The sequence below is a fragment of the Aythya ferina genome (assembly GCF_964211825.1).
Source record: "Aythya ferina genome assembly, chromosome: 34".
Classification (NCBI taxonomy): Eukaryota; Metazoa; Chordata; class Aves; order Anseriformes; family Anatidae; genus Aythya; species Aythya ferina.
Window position 1 is genome coordinate 534321 of NC_140331.1, and position 17000 is coordinate 551320.

The 17000-nt window shown below is 50.1% G+C and overlaps 2 protein-coding genes, 1 long non-coding RNA gene and 1 pseudogene across 11 annotated transcripts in view; 3 read left to right on the forward strand and 1 right to left on the reverse strand.

The window, feature by feature from the left end:
- The window catches only part of LOC311425839 (uncharacterized protein), a 329482-nt gene that overhangs the window by 41450 nt on the left and 271032 nt on the right, over window positions 1-17000 (forward strand). The gene's annotated exons all lie outside the window — the stretch shown is intronic.
- The window catches only part of LOC311425795 (uncharacterized protein), a gene marked incomplete at its 3' end in the record, with an annotated part of 311807 nt that overhangs the window by 41296 nt on the left and 253511 nt on the right, over window positions 1-17000 (forward strand). The gene's annotated exons all lie outside the window — the stretch shown is intronic.
- Window positions 4606-13450, forward strand: LOC311425789 (olfactory receptor 14A16-like; annotated as a pseudogene). The gene is made up of 5 exons: window positions 4606-5510; window positions 7816-7921; window positions 9843-9977; window positions 12414-12671; window positions 13324-13450. The product of its transcript is annotated as an olfactory receptor 14A16-like (transcript).
- LOC311425852 lies at window positions 14245-16352 on the reverse strand. The gene is made up of 3 exons (XR_014686458.1): window positions 16258-16352; window positions 15663-15820; window positions 14245-14966 (listed from the first exon to the last, which is right to left on the reverse strand). It is a non-coding gene; the product is annotated as an uncharacterized lncRNA (long non-coding RNA).

The window sequence follows — 17000 nt, forward strand, 5'->3', positions numbered from 1 at the left end:
GTGGTATCTTCCCTAACATCCCCTCCCTCTTAGGACAATTTATATTATTTTCTATCTTTAGGTGGAGCTTGAGTGGCTCTAGTCAAGCATATCTTAGTTATGATTGGTGAAAACTTCTCCCATCTCCGTTTAAAGTAATAGGCTCTAAGAAATTCAGAGTGCGTGCTCAGTGAAGGGTGGTCGCACCTTGGAGGTGGGTAGCTTTTGGGATGGAGATGTGTTTTGGTATTATAATGATATTATAATGAACAAAAGTACACTAGGGTACAGCATTTGTCAAAACATGACAAGTCCTTGTCATGTTTTGTGACGAATTCGAAAGCATGTGTTGTATGAACTTAGGTGATCATTCTCAGTCGATTCACCAACAATTATCCAAACTCAAGGAGCTCACAGACAAGTAAACAACTAGCACGTGAGGGTTGGAATCATGGTTGCAAAGCCTGGGAATAGGGAGATGGTTGAGAGAACTTATAAGAGGAGCATTTGTAGTGCTGATTATGGTAATTGTGATTCTGTTAGTCATACCATGCTTATTTCAATGCTTCCAAAAAATGCTTTTATGCTCAGTGCAATCAGCTTGGCTCATAGAAACACAAAAAGGGGGAATTATGGGAGCTCAGTTTGGAAGCCAGTGACACAGAACTAAAGTAGCTAGCAGAAAAATGCAAGATAAGATACAAGACAAGTAGCACAAGGTCGAAGAAGAAGTAACAATTGAGGAGTTGAGAAAACAACCAGCATGAGCGGTCCACATGACAACAAATCAAGGAGTAGAATAAGAGCATGATAGTTGCGTGAATGCTAGTATAGCCACCAGTGAACAAGCTTGCCAAGTAGCATAACTGGCACGTGCAGAGATGATAAGCGTATAAAATGCAAGAATGTATACTCAATAAATGCTTCAGTTGCACACCAGCCTGGAGTTGTGTGATAAATTCCCTTCAGTACAGCATCAGTTGCATGATGTGTAGAGAGGACCCTCCCTTTGAACACCCAACCCAGCATTGGCAGGCAGAGTGCCAGGAGGATCTGTGCTTCAGTACCAACCACTTCTGAAGCAGCTCAAAGTCCTTCATATGCTGCCAATTTCTCTTTTTCAATACAAGTATAGAGGGCCTTGGATCCTCTGTATCTGTGTGGTGGTTTTACTCAGGTGGGCAGTTGAACTTCACCACAACCACATTCGCTGAAAAAGGGTTTAATGAGGAAAAAAAAAAAAAAAAAAAAAAAAAGTAAAAAACAAAACACTGTGAGGAAGCACAGAGAAAGAGAAAAGAAATTACTCTCTACTTTCCATTGATGAGCGATGTTTGGCCATGTCCCAGGTAGCAGGGCCTCAATACACATAGCAGATCTTTGGGAGGACAGACATTTTCATAACAAGAGCCAACCCCCACACACTCCTTTCCCCCATGCTATTGTTGAGTGTGACATCATATGGTATGGACTATCCCTTTGGTTGCTTTAAGTCAGCTGCCCTGGTAATGTCCTATCCCCATCCTGGTGATGTCCCCACCCCCAGCCTGCTGGCTCTTGAGGGGGCTGTTTGAGTGGGTCCAGAGGAGGGCCACAAGAATGACCAAGGGGTTGGAGCACCTCTCGTACAAAAACAGGCTGAGGGAGCTGGGGTTGTTCAGCCTGGAGAAGAGAGGATTCTGGGGAGACCTTATAGCAGCCTTCCAGTACTTAAAGGAGGCTCTGCAAGAAAGCTGGGAAGGGTCTCTTCATCTGGGAGTGTCGTGTTAGGACAAGGGTAATGGTTCTAAACTTAAAAAGTGTAGGTTTAGATTAAATATTAATAAACAATTTTTCACTATGAGAGTGGTGAGGTCCTAGAACATGTTCAAGGACAGGTTGGAAGGGGTTCTGGGGAACCTGGTCTAGCAGAAGGTGTCCCTGTGATGGCATGGGAGTTGGAATTAGGTGATTTTTAAGGTTTCTTCCAACCTAAATCATTCTATGATTCTATGAAAGACGACTAAAAACCTATCTTTTTCTGTGATATAAGCAATGACACTGCTGGCAATAATAGTCTCTCCCCAGCTGGTGGAGGGAACACAAGAGATTTCTTCATCCTGTTTCCAGGTTCGCTCCACAGGAGCCCAAGGAGCAGCTCCAGGGAGCCAAGATGGTCAGAGAAAGTGATGCTTTGGGCTGGGCCTCTGTTGCTGAGCTGGGCTGGGCTCCTGGGACAGAGATTTGTCAAGAGGGCAGTGCTGTAGAGAGACAGATCTGCCCTCGTTCAGCTCTTCTGCACAGCACAGCAGGGCTGGGGGCACTGCCTGCAGGGCATATGGAGAGGAGAGGGAGGCAGAGAGATGTTAAAGGCAGCCTGGAGTGGGAGGATGAAGATAGCATTCCGGAGGAGAAACACTGCAGCTCTTGAGCCGGTAAGTTCCTGGCTGCAGAGCAATGCTGCAGTGCCTGTAAGGGTCCCACAAAGGCAGCATAGCCCACAGCCCATAAAATGTTTTAGAAGAATACCCATTCCAGAGGCTTTAACTGAAAAAGTGCAAAGGACTGTGAAGCAGGCAGGGGTGCCTAGGGCTGTGGTTCAGGGCAGGGTCCCTGCACCCAGGGGCTGTGTGCTGGGGCAGGACCTCTGCCACCTGCCAGGCTTAGCCAAGGGAGCTGCCAAGGGAGCTGCCCAGGGGCTGCAGGGAGAAGCTGTGGTTGGAAGGAGTCCCCTGGTCGGACAGGGCAGGGTCCTGCTGGTGCCCAGATGCTACTGCCTGTGTCAGGCTGCTCACAGCTCCAAAGCACCCCCAGGTATTTCCCAGGGAACTTTTCCCATGTTCAGTCAAGGCGGGGGCTTGCTGCTTGAGTTTGTGCTTTCCTGAGTCTGTACTTCCACTTTTTTCTGGTTCTCAGCTGGGTGGGAAGAGGAAACAACTGCCAGGTTGCAAAAGGGGCTGAGACTCCCAAAAGAAGCTGAGACTCTGAGACTTATGAGGAATCTCAGCAATGGTCCCCACCACCTGTCACCTGACAGACAGCTCCACAATCACCTTTCGACTTATCAGGGCTTTTGTGACCTGCTCTTTAGTTCCTGCACACACACAGAGGCTGCAGGGCAGAGCAGGATGCACAGCAGCAAGGATGTGAGCACAGACAGGAAGAAGATCTGGGGACAGCGAAACATTTCCTGGCAGGGGCAGTTGAAGGCAGCAGAGATATGGGCAGTGAGTGAGAGGGAGCTGCCATGGAAAAAAAATGGGTAGCAGGTGAGGTATAGGCACCCCAGGCCATCACTTGCAGTGCAGGTTCCTTTGTTAAGTATCCCCATTCATAACTCCCCTCCCACCCAGCAGAGCCCCTGCCCTCATAGCTGTGGCATTCAGAGCCTGAGCCAGCCACTTCCTTGCCCACTAAACCAGCAGAGGAGGCAAAGTGCATCTCTCCTGCCAGGTGCCCATTTCCTGTTGCACAGCACAGGGCTGAGGGTGACTGCCCTGCACTGTCACTTCTTGAGAGGTGGTTTGCACAACTGGGGGAGGGAAAGGCTTTCCTGAATGCCCAGCTGACTCTGCTGGCCTTTTGCTGCTGCTATTCTAGGTACTTCTGTCGGGTTATCTGGGAAGGGGGGGCTTCAGCTGCAAGCTCACGCACTTACTTCAGGGGTACTCCCATGCAGATACCTCCTTGGGAATGAGGTGCCCCAGCTTTCGTCTAACCTGTGGGGCTCTGGGCAATGCTGTCTGTCAGGCTGGAGAATGAGCTTAACACTCCCATAGCAAGATGCCATCATTTGGACACTGAGGGTATCCTTCTGAGCTGTGAGATGCCCTCCAGAATACACCTATAACTCTCAGCATCTTTGTGTTATCTGATAAACCCATGGAGAAGCATAGAGATGCTATAAGCAGTGAAATGTTGTTCAGATGCTTAAATGAAACGTGATTGAAAAAGGCTGAGATGTTTAGTGATCTGCTGTGGATCCCTTTTCTCCCAGCAGTGTCTCCTTTCTTTTGGGGTAACAGATGAGTGTCATCACACTTCGTCTCACAAATATGAACCTCAGGGCAGCTGACAATGAGCTACAGGGACAGAGCAGCTCCCTCACTGTACACTGAGCCACAGGCAATCCTTCTGCCTCTCAGGGCTCACTCTCTTCTCCCTGAGAGCAGCAGAAATGCTGAGGGTTTAGACATGGAAGTACAGTCCCCTGGTGAGATAGGGGTAACATTTAAAAAATAAAATAAAATAAAATAAACACTATTCACACAAACTGCCTGTTTCCATCCCCATTCCCTAGCACTTGGAGTGCAGAAGTAAATGAGCATGTCTGTGTTAGGGATGGCTTCATCTGACAAATGTGAACATCAGGACTGACACCTTCCCCCAAAGTTTCCATCAACCCACTGCTGCAGAGCAGGGCTGACTCCTTTGGACTCAGAGGGCAGAAGACCTGCTCCTCATGGCACACAAGAGCAGCAAAAACCAGAGCTCTAGACACAGAGGTGAAGGAAGGACACACAGAAAATTAAAAGGGGGTGTTCATAGCTAGTGGAGACTTTTTGAGAAATTAATTTACTTGAAGTCTATTCTAAAATTGTCACGTTTTTTTCCTCCCTGCACAGGTACTTTGCCCATAGGTGGCAAATGTCAAACAGCAGCTCCATCACTGAGTTCCTCCTGCTGGCTTTCGCAGACACGCGAGAGCTGCAGCTCCTGCACTTCTGCCTCTTCCTGGGCATCTACCTGGCTGCCCTCCTGGGCAACGGCCTCATCCTCACCGCCGTAACCTGTGACCACCGCCTCCACACCCCCATGTACTTCTTCCTCCTCAACCTTGCCCTCCTTGACCTGGGCTGCATCTCCACCACTGTTCCCAAAGCCATGGCCAACTCCCTGAGGGACACCAGGGCCATTGCCTACGCAGGATGCACTGCCCAGGTCTTTCTGTTTGTCTCTTTTATGTCAGCAGAGTATTCAGTCCTCACCATCATGGCCTATGACCGCTACGTGGCCATTTGCCAGCCCCTGCACTATGGGACCCTCCTGAGCAGCAGAGCCTGTGCCACCATGGCAGCAGCTGCCTGGGGCAGTGGGGTTCTCACTGCCATCCTGCTCACTGCCAGTACGTTTTCATTAGCGCTCTGCCATGGCAATGCTGTGAACCAGTTCTTCTGTGAAGTTCCCCAGATCCTCAAGCTCTCCTGCTCTGAATCAGACTACCTCCGGGAAGTTGGGCTCATCACATTTAGCTTCTGTTTAGGTATTGGATGTTTTATATTCATTGTGCTGTCCTATGCTCAGATCTTCAGGGCTGTGCTGAGGATCCCCTCTCAGCAGGGACGGCACAAAGCCTTTTCCACATGCTTCCCTCACTGGGCCGTGGTCTCTCTGACTGTCGGCACTGCCATATTTTCCTACCTGAAGCCTTCCTCCATTTCCTGCCCAGCTCTGGATCTGGTGGTGGCAGTTCTTTACTCAGTGGTGCCCCCAACACTGAACCCCCTCATTTACAGCATGAGGAACCAGGAGCTCAAGGATGCACTGAAAAAGTTGGTTCAGTCTTCCAGTAGCTATTAGCTGCCAATATCTCTTCATAACCCATTTCCAATTTATCCCTGACTATGCCTCTATGTCTTTCTCCCTCCACCGCCACTGCTGAACCATCTCAGCTCACCAAACCCAGAGCTGCTGGGGTCAGGCACAGACCTGCAGAGGAGGGACTGGTGGAGCTGATGCACCTCTCTTCTTCCCCAGTGTGTTTTGGATCTCTGCTCACCCCGTGCTGGTGGGACAGGGGGAGACACCAGCCAGTCAGCAGCTGTGCACAGGTGGGCACAGCTGGAGATTGTGCCTCTGCTGCTCACTTGGCAAAAACACCCGCAACCAGACCAGGGTATGCAACGCAGCCTTCCACTGCAGGGCGCCCAGTCCCTGGAAATGTTGAGCCCAAATTCAGAGAACTAAGGTGTAAACATGATGTAGGGAGGGTGGATCTTCAGAATACAGGACTGCAGGCACCTATGGGCCTTGTAAACACTGAATTGCGGACTCAAGCCTCCCTTAGTGGTGAATGGCAGAAAGAACCCAGGGCTCATCCCCACCAACCTCTTCTCCACCAACCCATCCCTCGCACAGGTGGAATATTTCTCCTTTAGTGTGGCACCTTCAGCAGTTTGCCTCCTTCTCCTCAGGGAGATGAGCCACAGGCCAGGGTGTGTGTGAAGGAGCAGCAAACCTGAGCACAAAAAGCTAAGTTCATGCTATTTGCCAGCCTGAACAGTCCAGCCCCTGTGGGTTGGGTCTGTTCTCTGCAGAGAAGGACTGTCACCAAGCCCCAGATCTGTGGTTGATCCTGCAGCTCTGAGGAAAATACCAAAGGCATCATGAAGCTGTAAACATCAGGACCTGTGATGGTTAGATGACCCACAGTGTGTAAAGATCATGTCAGTGAGTTTGCAGGATACTGTAATACGCAAGGACATGGAAATTTTGTTGCTCTGGTTCTGTGAATTTCCTAATAACAAATTACTACAAACTGCTAGCAGTAAAGCAACTATTACATATTACAAGTTACTACAACATTACCACCAGTAAAGTAAGTCTCTACTTATGATCATTTATCTATATGTGAAACAGTATGGATTCTTTAAGGCGCTACCAGTAAAACACTCATGAAACTACCACTCCCAAAATATCCTTCCTCTGCATGCTCACGCCACACAACAAAACCCAGGGACCCACAGCAAGACTTTGTGAATGATCAAGAAGTACCCCTGAAGGTCCTCGGTGCTGGGGGTCAGCCAGACTGTGCCCGCCATGCAGGGAACGCAGGGGAAGGGAGCTGGGGAGCAGCACAGCAGGAGCAGACAGGAGGGCTGTGAGCGCGCCACTGACCCTGCACAGCGCTCAGCCGAGACCCCCCCTGTTCAAAGTGGCTGTGCCACAGCCACACACAGGCCCGGGCCCTTCCTGATCCTGGGCGGAGCCCAGGCTCCCCACAGCCAGCCCTCCTCACAGGCAGGTCCTGACACTGCCCGGATGGACGATTTTGGCCAGGGTGCCCCATGCCAACGCTCCCACGGCTCAGCTCTCCTCTAGGGGCACACGGAGATGTACCCAGCTCTTTGCAGTCAGGGCTGGGATTGCCACATGCTGGCATGAGGGACTGCAACCAGAGGGGAGACCCAAGGCGCTGCCAGCACCATTTGCAAAACCTCACTTGAGGGTGGCCCTCTCCTCCCGTGGGGCTCCTTTGCGGAGCAGCATGACAGTAGGCTGTGGGAGAGAGTGCTGAGAGCTCGGCTCACGCTCCGGAGTCCCCTCTGGGGCTGTTGAAGCTCTGTCTTCTCGGGGACACCCAAGCCTCACCTTGTGTCCTTTCCATGTACAGGCCTCAGCTTCGTCCTCCCTCAGATTTGTCTGGGGCCAGAAGCCAAAGGAGAGAAGGCTCTTAGTTAAGGATTAATGGGTGCACAGTTAATGGTTGGACCTAATGATCTCAGAGGTCTTCTCCAACCTAAGTGATTCCATGATTCTATCATGCTCTGAAAGCTTTTGCTTCAAAGTGAACATGTGCAAGGGCGGTCTTCTCGGAGATGCCCATTTGGGTACCGTTTCAGCTCCTTCCAGCTGTTTGCTGTGAATCGGCCGTAGCTCAGAATGTAAAAATGAAACAGGAAATTGCAAAGTTGAAATGAGGTGAAAAATGAAAGGAAGGACCCTTCTACAGTTTCTGCTGCAGCAACTAAATCTCTGTACTCAAGCCTGGCACCGAGGCTGCACCACCAGTCCCAGCCCTGAATGTTGATCCTCTGGTGATGCCAACCACCCCACCTCACACCCTGTGTGCTGCAGGGTTGCTGCAGAGGGTCTGGGAGCTGGGCAGGAGCCCGAAGAAGATACAAATGTCCATGGTGATGCTCAGAGGATCTGTGAATATGAGTGTGCGAATCTAGAGAGTGTGTGTTCTCCATTCCCAAGGGCAGGGCAGCCATTCCACTGATGGGCTCTCAGTGTCCAGATCAGCTTTGCCATTTTATTTATTTATTTATTTATTTATTTATTTATTTTCTGGGCAGGGAGGAGGGCCTGCAGCCTTGGAAGACCAACAGCGTTGGGTTTTGAACATCAGCTGAAGTCCCAGTTCCCTTAGCCCAGCTAGTATAGTGGTAAGCAAATGAGCAGCAAGGACTCAAAGGGTTCCATGGAGTAATATGACAATGGCAAAGAAAGCCAGGACAGGGAGAGACAATCAAGCATTGGGAATTTCTATTATTTCTTAGGTTGCGGAGCAATGAATTCGTGACCCCATCCCCACAGCCTTAATGGCAGAAGTTGTGATGGCTTGGAAAGGAGACCAGGGTTTGCTCCAGGGATGGTGTTCGGATTGCAGGGGATGACAGGGAGGTGCCTCAGTCCCAATACCCCAGCATTTCTGGGAGCTGCTCCTTCCCACTGCCTGGAGCCGCCCCTGCTGGGAGCTGTGTCTCTGTGCCCACGTTTGCTCCCTTTATGTACTCCCAGACCCCATCCCACCCTCTGTGTGCTCAGCTGTGCCCTGCAGACACCCTTAGGAGCAGGGCACAGCGCAGGAACACTGCTGTTTATGCAGGGGTTATGCAGCAGGTGAGAGCAACCCTGCTAAACCTGGAAAGTTGTTATAGGTTCTCTAAGGCTTGGGTGTCTTCTTGGGATACTTCCAGATTTTTTTCACCTCTCCGTGGAAGAGGTCTGGAGTTTCAGTACCTTGTTCGGAATTGAGAGTTCCCATCTCAAAATTCTTCCCTCACCAGCCAGCAGTAGAAAACAAAAAGCGCTCTCTCCTTGCCTTTCAGGTACACGGTGCCTCAATCTTCTTCAAAAATGCACTCATAAATGTTCTGAGGGTGGTGATGTGGAGCTGTGAGTAGCCTGTGCCGTGCAGCACCCTCTGGACAGCAGAAGGACCCTGCGGTGACCCTACACTGGCTGTACTCTTCAGGCTGGGAAGCTGACCTAGCCAGGTGGGTACCACTACTGCTCACAGAGCCCACCAGGGCTCTCTGGAGGTGAAAAGTGCTTGGAGGGACTTTGGAGCCTTACCGAAGGCATTAGATATTCCAGACATGCCTCGCGATCCAGGCAGCGATACACCAATGAGAGTGATGTGAATCCCTCTCCAGCCTCCCATCCCTCTGCTGGGTCCCCACTTGCCTGTGGATACCTGGATCAAGTGATTTTCCTAGAAGTGAGCACACCTGGAGTGGTCTCTCACTTCGTGGAGAGCCATTCACTGCCCACCTGAGGCACATGTCCCCTGCAGATTCCCTCTCTTCCCATAGTGTCCTCCTGATGGACAGGTGTCTTCCATGCCATTTGGGGAAACCCTGGATATGTCCCCCAGTGGCACTCACCATCTCCACTGCCACTAGTCAACATCACATCAATCCTAAATCCAAAGCTGTGTCTAGCAGGTCATGACGAGACAATGAGTTTTGTGTTCCCAAATAGAAGGATAAAAAGGCTCTTTTGGGGTCTTACTAGTTTTGGCACCACCTTTGGAAGAAGAACCCAGATCAATGCACACAAGGGAGCCCATTTTACTACAGAGATGGGACAAAAAGTCAGGTCTGAGCCCATGTTAGACAGACTTTTCCATGGCTTCCAGGTGCAAAGGAGCAGGTCCATTCCTCAGATGTAGTGAGACAAATCCAATCATTTATGTGGGAAAATGATAAGGAGAAATAAAACAGTAATACAGTGAATAAATGAAGCTCTGGCACAGTGTGGCATTTGCAGGGAACAATTGCTGGGGACAGATGGGCAGCTTTAGCTCTTACAAAAACGTCTATGGCATCACTTGCCTAATGCCATCCCTGATCTCTTGGTTCCTTATGCTGTAGACGAGAGGGTTCAGTGCTGGAGGCACCACCAAGTACAAAAATGACGCCACCAGATCCTGGGATGGGCAGGAGGTGGAGGGGGGGCTTTGGGTTTGCAAACACAATGCTACTGATAAAGAGGGAGACAACAACCGGGTGAGGGAGGCACGTGGAAAAGGCTTTGTGCCGTCCCTGCTGCGAGGGGATCCTCAGCACGGCCCTGAAGATCTGCACATAGGACAGCGCAATGAAAAGAAAACATGCCAAAGCAAAAGAGGCACTAACCACAACAAGCTTGACTTCTCTGAGGGCATGTGTCAGGAGAGAGGCACCTCTGCTGTGCTGGAGCTGGGGCTGCTCCTGCCCTGGAAGCCCCAGCTGTGAGAGCAGAGGCTTTTCTGGCTGGGAGAGGAGAGCAGGGGGCTTGCTCCGAGCAAGGTGGCTGCACTGCAGGAGGTGGGTGACAGGCAGCAGCTACAATCCCCCCTTCCCAGCAGTTCTGACACTAGTTCCTTCCCACTGCCCACCCATGCTGCTGCCTGGCGCTGTCCCTGCCAGGATCTGTTTCCCTGCCACCATCTTAGCTCCCTGTCCAAGCTCCCAGACCCCATCCTACGTGCTGCATGTTCAGCTCTGCCCTGCAGGTACCTCCCTGGGACAGGGCGCTGCACAGGGCCGGCGTCATGCTTGCAGGCACTAAACAGCAGGTCAGATGAGCCCTGATGAAACTGGGAAGGTGATGCTGGTGTTATTTCCAGGTTGGTGAGGGGTGAAGGCTTCTCCCAATATTCTTTGTTGTCTTCAGGATGGTGGTGTAGGAGCCTCAGCCCCTTTTCTAAACCTCTCAGCTCTATTTCGGTTCCCATCAAGACAAACAAGTGAAAACTGAAAGTGCAGCTACAAGGGAAGCAGAGTCAAGCAGGAAAGGCTGCCTCGATCATACTTATGAAAAGTCCTCTTGAAAACATGCTGAGGGTGAGCTGAAGCTCCGAGTAGATCCATAATCTCTGGGAAGTGCAAATTTAGGGCATCTGTCTGTACACTGCATCCCTATTGCCCTGCAGCAGGAGACTTACCATGTGAGTGGGTGTCAAGGTTCCTCCCACAATGAGCTCTAAATTGCATTCCAAGTTCAGAAAGCTTTTAATCTCTGGCTGTCTTCTCTTCCATTGCCCCCTGCAGGCAGTGTCCCTAGCCCTGCTGCAATGTGCAGAGGAGCTGCTCCTGGACAGAGCTGTCTCTCTGCGGAGCTGCCAGCTTGCTGGGAACTGCCTCTGTCCCAGGAGCCTGGCTGAGATCAGCTGCCCAGTCCAAGGCATCATTTTCTTTCCCCTCCCTGCTCCCCCCCCGCACTTGCTTGAGGTGTCCCTGGAGCTTTTCTTGTCCCATTGTGAGACAGTGACCAGCAGCCATGTCCTTTACCCAGGATGAGAAAAGGGAGTCAGACGAGTCAGTATTGCAGGTTTGTAGGCTTATAGACTCTGCTACTTCCCATATTGACCACAAACCCACTGGAGGTTGGAGTTGTCTTGCCTCGGTTCAGGTGTGCACAAAACAGGCACCTGTGTGTCAACTGCGTGTCTTAGCTCCCATTGGAATTATTGGAAATGGAGGCCACGAACTCATGATAAACTTTGAGGTGGCAGAGGTGGTCCAAGATATAAGCAGGTAACTGCAAGCTGAGGTGGACCAATGTGGAGAGGCAGGGCACTGTGTGAGGGTGTCGTCTGGGAGCCTTGTGGGGAAGGTCTTCTGCCAAATGAAATGACAGCAGGTGCCCAAGTTGAGGATAATTGATCAAGTTCCTGCTCAGGCTGTTCGCAGAAGCCCCTTGCAGTATTCAGCTGACTCAGTGGGGTACTAGGGAGCTCAGAGAATTACGGAATAGTTTGGGTTGGAAGGGACCCTAAAGATCATATAATTTCTTTGAAATGATATCCCCCCTGCCATGGGAAGGGACACCTTTCACTAGACCAGTTTGCTCAAAGCCCCATCCAGCCTGGCCTTGAACACTTCTAGGGATGGGGCATCCACAAGTTCCCTGGGCAACCTCTTCCAGTACCTCACCACCCTCAGAACAAAGAACTTTTTTCTAATGTCTAATCTAAATCTACCATCTTTTTTCAGTTTAAAACCATCACCCCTTGTCCTATCACTACACTCGTTGATGAAAAGTCCCTCCTCAGCTTTCCTGTAGGCCCCCTTTAGGTACTGGAAGGCTGCAATGAGGTCTCCGTGGAACATTCGTTTCTCCAGGCTGAAGAACCCCAGCTCCCACAGCCTGTCTTCATAGAATAGGTGCTCCAGCCCCTTGGTCATCGTTGTGTCCCTCCTCTGGACTCGTCCTAATACGTCATGTCCTTACACTGGGGGCCCTGGAGCTGCATTCACTACTCGAGGTGTGGCCTCCCCAGAGCCAAGTACAGAGGAACTTCCTGCCAAGGCAATGCTGTGGATCAATTCTTCTGTGAAATCCCCCAGATCCTCAAGCTCTCCTGCTCAGACTCCTACCTCAGGGAAGCTGGGCTTCTTGTGATTAGTGTCTTTGTTGACTTTGTATGTTTTATTTTCATTGTGCTGTCCTACTTGCAGATCTTCAGGGCTGTGCTGAGGATCCTCTCTCAGCAGGGGCGGCACAAAGCCTTCTCCACGTGCCTCCCTCACCTGGCCGTGGTCTCCGTTTGTCAGCACTGGCATGTTTTCCTACCTGAAGCCCCCCTCCGTCTCCTCCCCATCCCTGGACCTGGTGATGGCAGTTCTGTACTCGTTGGTGCCTCCAGCACTGAACCCCCCTCATCTACAGCATGAGGAACCAGGAGATCAAGGACGCCCTGAAGAAAATGTGGCAACGTACAGTATTTCAGCATTTATAAAGTACTCTGCTGCTCATATGATTCCCAGAATTTCACATGAAAACCCAGGACTATCTTTGTCCATAGTTTTTTTTTTTTCTTTTCTTCCCATTTTTTCTTTGTTTTGTCTTTGTTTGCTTTCTTTCCATAGCAACCAGCACAGATGACCCCCAACACCTTTAAAAGTAGATTCCCAGCAGACCTTACTAACTAGTTCTCTGAGCAGCCTGAAATCTGCTTTCCCAGTATCTAAGGTCAACGTTTTGGTGGCAGTTTTTCTTCTATCACTAAAGATTTTAAAGTTGACTGTTTCTCTCTTACTGTGGCCAAGACAGACACTAATCACCACTTTACCAAAGAGACCATCTCTATTTAAAAGCAGCAAATACAGGAGGGCACCTTTCCTAGTCGTCTCCCTTAATATCTGTACCAAGAAGTTATCAGTGTGAATTAGGAATTTCCTGGACCAGTTTGCATCAGCTGTAATCTGGCAAGTTGAAGTCACCCATAAGGAAAAGGCAGCTGATCTACAGATTTCCCCTAATTTCCGATAGAATGATGATATATATATATGCTGATATCATCCTGTTGGCTGAGTGGCTTATAGTAGACTCCCACAGCAACACATGCTTTACTTGCTTTTCCCTTAGTCCTTACCCAGAGGCTCTCAACCATATCATCACCAACTGCAAGCTCTGTACAGTCCAGCCCCTCCATTACATACAGCGCCACCCCACCACCTGCCTGCCCTGCTTATTCCTTCTGGAGAGGCTATAACCATCTACTGAAGCACACCAGTGTCCTGGTTTCAGCTGGGATAGAGTTAGTTTGTTTCAGAGTAGCTGGTATGGTGCCATAGTTTGGATTTAGGATAAGAATAATGCAAATAACCCAATGACGTTTTCTTTGCTGCAGAGCAGAGCTTTTACTAAGTCAGTGACTTAGCTTCTCTGGGAGGAGTTGTCTGGAGGGGGCTGCCATTGCTCAGGGATGGACTGGGCATTGGTCAGTAGCTGGTAAGCAATTCAGTTGTGATGTACATTCTGTTATCATTACTATTATTATCCTTTTATTTTTTTTTTTCCCTGTCCTATTAAATGGTCTTTATTTCAACCTATGAGTTTTACCTTTTTTTTTTTTTTTTCCCTGATGCTTTCCCCCCATTCCCATGAGGGGGATTGAATGGTGCTGAGCTGTTGTGGCTTAACCTGCCAGGCAACCAGTCACAGCACTCTTCCCACCAAGTTTTGCTTATGGCAAATGTATTGCAACGCAGGGACTGAGCCAAGGTTTCTAGCTCCTCTTGCTTCTCTGTCGTGCTGTGTACATTGGTGCAGAAACATTTCAAATGTAATTTATTGTACCCAGCGCCTTGTGGAGCAGATTGAAGGACCTCACTAGCACACAGTCCCTCAAATTTTGGTGTGCCATCCCATAGCTTACGACTGGAAAGCCTGATTTTATCCCTTTCCCCCTTCAAATCTAGTCTAAATCTATCTGAAATCTAGTTGAAAGGACAGCCCACAGTGAACTAACATAGATTTACCTCTACCTAAGGCACATGACTCCATTTCCTCAGATAAATACCTCTGCAGGTTGCTTTGAATATAACAAGTAGGGAGAAGGTTCAGTTGTCCTCCATGTGTGCCTCTGCTTTCATTTCACTTGCCAAAGGGATTTCCCACCAGGCCCCAGCTGCCGCCCTGACTCCCAGAAATGCTGCGTTAGAGCTTGCAGATACCTGCAAATATCTCGGATCACCTCTAGCACTGAGTTTGTGTTTGACCAGCTCACTTCTACCCTACAATATCTATTATTTACCTTGGGAGGTTAGACGAGAGTATTTTGTGCACGCTTGAGGGGAGGCCAGATAAATGCCTGAGACGTGTATGGAAGAAGCTGAACCCCCTTCCAGCCCCAGGACTACACAGCCAGGATGAGATACCTCAACTGGCTCAGCTGAATCCCTTTCTTGAGCAGGAGTAAAGAGATCTTTCTGTCACTGCCCAGGTCTGTCATGGTACAAGGGAAGGTGATTCGCCTACCTAACTCTGTCTCTGATGGAGAAATGACACTACTGGAAAGAGTTGCCTGTCCACAGCTGAAGGAGGGAACAAAAGTGATTACTTCAGTCTAGTTCCAAGTAGGTTCCTTGGGAGCCCCAGGGACAGCTCAAGGCTGGGGTGGTGAGACAGGAAAGTCTGGTCCTCTGCTCCTGAGCTGGACTGGGCTCCTGGGATGCTTCGCCCAGCAGCAGCACCTCTGCACCGCACAGCAGGGCTGGGGGCACTGCCTGCATGAGATGAGTGGGCAAGAAGGAGAGAGGTGTTAAAGGCTGAGGGGAGTGCAAGATGAAGTCAGTCCCAGACATGAGGACAGGCTGGGTGAAGGACTCATCAAGAGCAGCCCTGCGGAGAAGGACTTGAGGGTTCTGGTGGATGAAAAGCTCAACGTGAGCCAGCAGTGAGTGCCTGAAGCCCAGAAGGCCAACTGCATCCTGAGTAGCATCAAGAGAGGAGTGACCAGCAGGTGAAGGGAGGAGGTTGTCTCCCTCTGCTCTGTTCTGTGAGACCCCACCTGGAGTCCAGGTCAGGATCCCCCAGCACAAGAAGGATGTGGACCTGTTAGAACGGGTCCAGAGGAGTTCCACAAAGATGCTCAGAGGGCTGGAGCACCTCTCCTATGGAGAAAAGCTGAGAGAGCTGGGCATGTTCATGTTCAGCCTGGAGAAGAGAATTCTCCAGGGTGACCTCATTGCAGCTTTTCAGTACTTAAAGGGTATTTGGATGGAGAGTGACTCTGTGTTCAATCAGATAATGACAGGGGGTGGTTTTAAACTAAAAGAGGGGAGATTTAGATTAGACACTAGGAGGAAATTCTTTACTTGGAGGGTGGTGAGGCACAGGAACAAGTTGCCCAGAGAAGTTGTGGATGCTCCATCCCTGGAGGTGTTCAAGGCCAGGCTGGACAAGGCTCTGGGCATGCTCACCTAGTGGGCGGCATCCCTGCCTATGGCAGGGGGATGGAACTAGATGGTCTTTAAGGTCGACAGGGGTGGTTCCGGCAGGATATCAGGAAGAGGTTCTTCACCGAGAAGGGTGGTGCATACAGGACAGGCTCCCCAGGGACATGGTCACAGCACCAAACCTGTCAGAGTTTAAGAAGCATTTGCACTGTACTTTTAGTTATACGGTCTGGATTTCTGGGTAGACCTGTGTGGAGCCAGGAGTTGGACTCCATGGTCCTTGTGGGACCCTTCCAACTTGGGATATTCAGTGATTCTACTTAGAGTGCATCTTGTTCCTACTCTTATCAGTTCCAGTCATTTCTGCTGTTGGACTTCCTATAACATGCAACTCCGATCATGGGTTACAACCATTTTAAAAGTACATCCATCACAGTCTCCATCCCTGGTCCCTTCAGACCAGGCTACAGAGTTTAACATTGCATTGAACTCCTCCCCTCACCCCTGCTCCATCCAGTGTCTTTTGGCCACAGCCTCTTAGAGGTGTACCTCCTCCGGCATGGCCTTATCCATAAACCACACTCCCTTCAGAAGTCTACCTGCTGTGTTGAGGACTTACCCATGGCCACAGACGCTTTGAGGTCTTCTGCCATGGCCTTATGCAAGGGCACAGACACTGCAAGGTGTACCCACTATGGCACGGACTTCTCCATGGCCACAGAGGCCTCGAGGCATACTTTGCTCTGGAGTAGACTTGTCCATGGACACAGATGCTTTGGGTTGTACATGCTGCCATGTGGAATCACCCACAGGTCACAGTTCCTCTGACTCACAGTCACACTGGAGTTCCAGCCTGTCCAGTAGAGGCAGCACAGGAACAGCAGCCGTGCCCTGGCCATCCACCAGTCCGGGCACATGGCCATGGCTGTTATCAGAATGCTCCCAGGCACAGCAAAGAAAGATGATAAGGAGTAGAGCAAACAGCAGATTCAAAAGCAGCCACTAACAAGCACTGGACTCTCATGCACATACAGAAAGGCAAGGAAGCCCTGTTGCAAACACAGGAGACTTCCAGTTAAGAGCCAAACTGCTCTGATATCTATAAATCTGGTCTCCACACTCAAATCTGTCATTGTCTCAAACCCTTTGTTCCCCAAAGAACTGTTTTGGTTTAGCACCAGAAGGCAGCTGAGCATGGCACAGCCACTCACCCACTCGTCCCAGGTGGGATGGGGAGAAAATCAGAAAGGTAAAAGTGGTAGAACTCATGGGTTAAGACATAGACAGTTCATTAGGTAAAGCAAAATCCATGTGTGCAAGCAAGGCAAAACAAGGAATTCATTCAGTACTTCGCATTGCCAG